The sequence below is a fragment of the Gasterosteus aculeatus genome, chromosome 1 (genome assembly GCF_964276395.1).
Source record: "Gasterosteus aculeatus chromosome 1, fGasAcu3.hap1.1, whole genome shotgun sequence".
Lineage (NCBI taxonomy): Eukaryota > Metazoa > Chordata > Actinopteri > Perciformes > Gasterosteidae > Gasterosteus > Gasterosteus aculeatus.
The window spans coordinates 24261839-24267838 of record NC_135688.1 but is presented as its reverse complement, the minus strand read 5'-3'; positions in this window follow the sequence as shown (position 1 = coordinate 24267838).

Sequence of the window (6000 nt, the reverse complement as noted above, 5' to 3'; positions counted from 1 at the left end):
ATGCCGGGGCTTTGTAAATCCTGCTGTGTACGAACTCCAAGCGCACGTACACAGCGATATGAACTTTAGATACGATGCCATTCATCGTGCTTCCTGAGACTGGGGAACAGCTGATCGTATCAAAGATATTTTGTTTCAAGGATGACCTTTGACCGTGAGGAGTTTAAGTGGACAATGTTCCTTCCATTCCCACTTTCGACTAGCGGTTTTGACCCAATCTCAATGCTAAGCTAACCAGCTGCTGATTGATTGTTTTTATTAAAACCTCTGCGAATTACCTACTAAAACTACTTATTTTATTCTCGGTAACCAGGGCAATGTGTTGCATCACATCGGTCCCACCATCGACATCACCAAACACAGCGACCAATCAGTAGAGATGTAAAACTACCCATGTGACATCTCCTTGCCGGTCATCGTCATGGCTTCGACCTGGAGGCAGAGAGGCCTTCTCTTAGTGCTCAGGGTCGGATGGGAACATTTTTATGCGAAACCATGTGGAAGGTTTGAAATTATATTCCTGAAAAACGGTCAAGCTCAAACAAGCCTGTGAATGTAATACATGCGTAATGTTGCATTTAACGGCGTTGCATGTAATTAGGTAGAAAGCCAGAGAGGGATTCTGGTCGGATTGAACTGATGAATGGTCACTTTGAATGCAGCAATGTCCTCATGCATGAGTCCTACTAATTTGTTCAGTATTATTAATATTGGGTGGCATGCTATGACTTAAAGGTTGACTTCCCCTTGTGGTCCGGATTGACCAGATTTATTCAACGCAATGTGTTTCTTTAAATTCAAACGTGAAACAGAAGAAATCCGCTCAGAGACTTCTGCAGCGTTGCAATTTAAGGGAGCTTTTATTCATAAGGTTTCGCATCCGGGGCCGTGTTTCTTCAAACAAATTGCCAAATGTAGGATTCCAAGCTTCCTATGGCTGTGCTTACTAGATCAAACACGACGTGGGCGTATTGGTTTTGGCTCGTTGTGCGTGTGGAAGAGGAAGCTGCTCCCGTTGTCGGGTAGAAGAGCAACGTACAACAGTATGTTTCCATAAGTGTGCGTGTGTGTGTGTGTGTGTGTGTGTGTGTGTGTGTGTGTGACCGCATAAAGATCTTCCTGGCAGCCTGGAAGCGTTCCGCTTCCTCGCCCCACAGCCCTCGTGGTCCCCCGTGTTACTCCGTCAATGTTCTTCCTCCAAAAGGGGTCTGGCCAAAGAAAGCAGTGCGTTGGAGGCGTGGATGATGCAGGTGCGTGAGGGTGTGTTTGGACTCCCACTTACAGGAATACAGGAAGAGGACAAGGATACGATCGTCACAATGTGTGCACATTCACTCATGCTTGGCTATCCAAACACATCTACGAGGGAGTGTTTACTTTACAGAAATTGGATGCAGGTATGAGCTCATTGTGTACATGTTCATGATTGCTGATTCATTCAATACATTTTCAACATGTCAAATCTTCCACTTCCTGTTGTTTTAATTGCCTTATTTGCAAGCTGTTGTTGTTGCAGTTTTTTTTTAACATGTGGTTTAGATTTTCTCTTAAAAATAAGATTTAGCATCATGCACACATTTCTTTTAAGTTTTACGTTTTTCTTTTACAACCTGCTCAGTTTTGCACTTTTCCTCCTTACCTCATTTTTATTTTTATTTTATGTACATTTATGTAAATATTGTATTTTTATTTTTATTTTAAAATGGGTCGGCTTTCCAGAAAAGGCCAGCACAAGAATTTCAATGCACAGGGCGTGTGTAACTGACAATAAAAATCTTTGAATCTTTGCCTCCCCCTCGACAACCATGCAGGTCTGTTCCCTCTGCTCCCTCATACCCCACATACCACCTTTAAGGGATTTTGTGTGTCTGTGTTTAACATTTAGCACACCAGTCTGCTGAGTTCTATACACAAAGACGGGGCCCGGGTCAAGAGTCAAACGCACACATATCACCACACACGTGCGCCCTTCATCCATAATCACAGCGGGCTGAAAAACAGGATCTACAAGGAAACTTGCAGTGGTCATCTTGTTTTTGATAAGCGGAGTAATGAGTGATCGGTGAGTGTGTGTGTGTGAGTGTGTGTGTGTGCCCGCAGTGTTTAACACAGGAGCTTACTGGTCTTATGGCTTGTCAGGTGATGTATCTGCAGACTACCTGCAGTGCAACTTTTTTGGAGCCTTTTATGTCAAATTCTTGTATTCGGAATAAACGGAGCCACATCTCACACAAAATACACACACACGCACACACCTACACACAAACAACAATTCTGAATCATACTGGGAAACTGTTAATTTGCCAAATTAAACAGTTACATTTACTTACATGGAGTTTGACCAACTTCTGCCAACCTTTGCCTTCTTATTTTATGACACGGACATAAAGATAAACAGAAACACTTTGCTGAGTCCCTACGAGCCTGCATGTGTCGTGGCATGTTGTTTCTGACAACCAGACGTTCATCACAGCTTGCTGCTTAAGGGTGCGCGACGACATGGCGATGATTGGTTGTTTTTGAGTGACAGGCGAGCTGCTTCAATGGGATTGCTGCACACCTCACAAAGCAATGGCAGCAGGTTTCCTTTAAAGAGGGGCAAGCAAACGCCTGGATAACTGTGTCGACGGGCTGATGTGGCGAGGCCTGTCACGAGAGCGCTGCAGGTTCATCAGGGAAACCCTCGCCGCCCTTTCTCCCGCTCTCCCATCTTCTCGGCTGTTTCCCCCTGTGATCTGTTTTCACCTCCTCATCGCTTTTTATTTGGATCAGTTCCTCAAAGTCACAGAACGTCGACAATCTTCTTCCGTCGCTCCCCTCGTCCTTCGTTCTGCAATTTTCTGCACTTCGTTGCTCGTCAGGACTTTTCTCTTGTGATGCATCCGTCCAGGAACGCTGGCATCTGGGAGGTGTGGTGATGCTCCTTTTTCCCTTTTTTGTTGGTCTGAGACCAAAGCAGGGGAAGGGCAGGCCCAGTCTTCATTTCCCTGAGGATGTAGGAGACAGATTTTCCCACGGTGGTCTTGGCCGAGCCGTAAGCTGGCACGCCTTTGGTATAGGTTGGCCGCCTGAAACCCCCGCGAGGGAGCCAGTTCCATTTCCTGTCGAACATCCTCCCAGAGGAGAGGAGCTGCGTGGCATTCGGTGCAGCACCAGCAGTGGGGGCGCAATCACGAATAGACTCGTTAAAACCGTCAAACAGCATCTGATGTCCGTAATCAAAGATCGTCTGTGTTACGTCAATGGGATTTTTCAGAGCAGTGAGCCCCAAAAACAAAATTCCATTCAGCACCAGTGTGTTTGGCTGAAGTGAACTGAAACCCAAAGGTGTTTATTTCTTACTCACGGTCATTAGCGTAAATGACCTTCAGCTATTGTTTTAATGTCACTGTTTTCAAGCGCTCATATTTCACTCACATTACCCTATAAATTCTTATGATAACTGGAGGCGTCTGTGGGATTTTTTTTGGTCTGGGAGGGGTGTCTGTCTGAGTTAAGCATCATTTTTGTGGGGCGTTAATCCACTATCTCCTATCACTGTCTGGGTGTCTGTCTCCTGAGCTCCTGTGTCGCCAGCGGGTTTGACTCCACTGTTTTGCGCCATGCATTCTCAAACACGGCATTCCAGACGGATCTCCTTACATGTATTTTGACCGTTTCTTTCTTCTATCCCTCTCTCTCTAACCTTCTATCTTTTCTTTTCTCCTCCCAGGGCAGCATACCACAAAATCACTGGTTGCCACAAATAGGCCGGAGCAACTTGTTTGAGCTGCTATGTGTTTAACCTGAACATGTTCAAAGTAGCTATCCACCATTACGGCTGTAATTAGAAGCCTCATTTGGAGTAAAACTTCTTTTTACCGGTGTGGTGCTACGTCACCGAGCACAACGGAGCTCCACATTCACAAGAGTTTTTGGGGGGTTTTACAAAGTGCTAACGTCAAGGAATGCCTTTTTCGGCGGTCTGTTAACATCTTAGATAGCAAAGAGGCCTTTAAGGTCACGAGAATCTTGAGCAGTGGGATGTCGTGCGAGGTCAAGTTCAAACTGCAATAGAATATCAGCGGATTACAAGACGAAGGGTTTACAGTTCAATTCATCCGACCGCTTAAAGGGTCTGAGTTCATTCTCCTGGTGTACCGTTTCATTTGGAGGGGCATTCCTTTTGGCGTAGGCAATTGTGACTGTTGTTTGTCAAGTTAAACGACACAGAGCGGCCGTACGGGGGACACTTCTCGCTCTGATTCATGGCCCACGCCGTCAGTGAAATGAAAAGAAGAATCTGTGCACATATCTTCTCTCAACAGGGGGCCAAATATAGACTTAATCTTCCCAAAAGCTCTTTTTTACTGGTCTGGAAGAGTTCCATGACTTTGAAGAGAGAGACGTGTCGGAGGACAGTGAGTTCCTATTGTGTCTGGAGGCAATTCATCACGAGGGGAAGGATCATGAAAAGCCTGGATGGGGCAACTCTAAATCTAGCCAAACCGCAACAAGTCAAGAGCCAGAGCACTAAGTCAGCGCGGATGTGCCGGCCTATCAACGCACATAGAGTGTTTATTCCTTCACTTCACAGCCTTAATCTCTCCATTATTACACTGTAACAAATTGCTGTAAATTCACGGTGCATTTCTAACGGTATCTTACAGTATGTCACAATAACTGTAACATACAGTTAAATTTCCATCCCTTGCTTGTAAATTAACGGCCAATGTCATGAATAACAGTTAAAGCTGTCAATTTACGATAATAGCAGACTACCGTAATTCAACTGTATGTTACATATATTTTATGAAGTGGTGGAAATACACATAAAAGTGCAGTGAATCACAATCCATCTACATCTGTTGTAGGTTAATGTATGGAAGCCCACGTCAGCCATTGAAAAACAGGTCCTGTAAGTCACCATAATGAGATGACTTTGACTTACACCCCTAATGTATAGTAATGTCCTGTAACGATTCATTCAGTGAATCGATTGATCGATTTACATTCCTGCGATCCAACGGAATCGATCTGTGCTCCGCAAATCGGCATTCCGGACGACATATATTGATTACAAAACGATTTTAAATGGTACATAATCAATTGTATCGATACTTAGAAACTGCACATTGGATTTAAGCACAAAAACGGTATGGATGTGTGTGTGTTTGTTTGTTTTTTAGCACTTTAGACACGTTAAACGTTACTCTTTTCAGTCTGCCTGTCTGTGACGTCATCAGTACGCAGCGGCAGCCGCGCAAAACTCGGAACAACAACAAAACACAGCGTGGAGGAGACGACTGAGAGCGAGACATTTACAAACCAACTTATCGATCCAGCGCGTGGAAACATTTTGGCTTTTGCAAACACGGAGGTGTTCTAAATAAGTCGGTCGCTGTTTGTAGAATATGTAGAAGCCAAATAAAAAACCATGGAAACACGACGAATCTTTCCAGCCATCTACTAAGGCGCCGTGGGATTAAACAACGCCGACAGTCAGGCGCCTCTAGCAGCGTCACCGCTGCAGCAGCAGCAGGTAACTCCAGCTCTGCAGACACCTCAGGCCGCCAGCAGTAAACTCAACATCACAGTAACAATTGCCAAGTTTATCTGTAAAGACATGCGACCCTACAATGTGGTTGAAAATCCGGGGTTCTGTAAATTGACCCAAACATTGTGTAATTATTGTGTAATGTTTACATTGAAAATGGCACTTAAAAGGTTAATACATTTGCCATTAATTGTTGTTTGCCTCTTTATATATATATATATATATATATATATATATATATATATATATCCATAATTAATTTAACCTGATATTCTTACAAGAAACAACGGGGATCTTGGAAACTTTGCCTGCACTGTCCAGTAAAGTTACTGAATCGATTTCAAGTCACTGAATCAAATCGAATCGAATCGTTCTAAATTAACCCAGATCGTCCATGAATCGAATCGGCAACCATGAATCGCAATTCGAATCGAATCGTTGTTAAAATGAATCGTCGACATCAT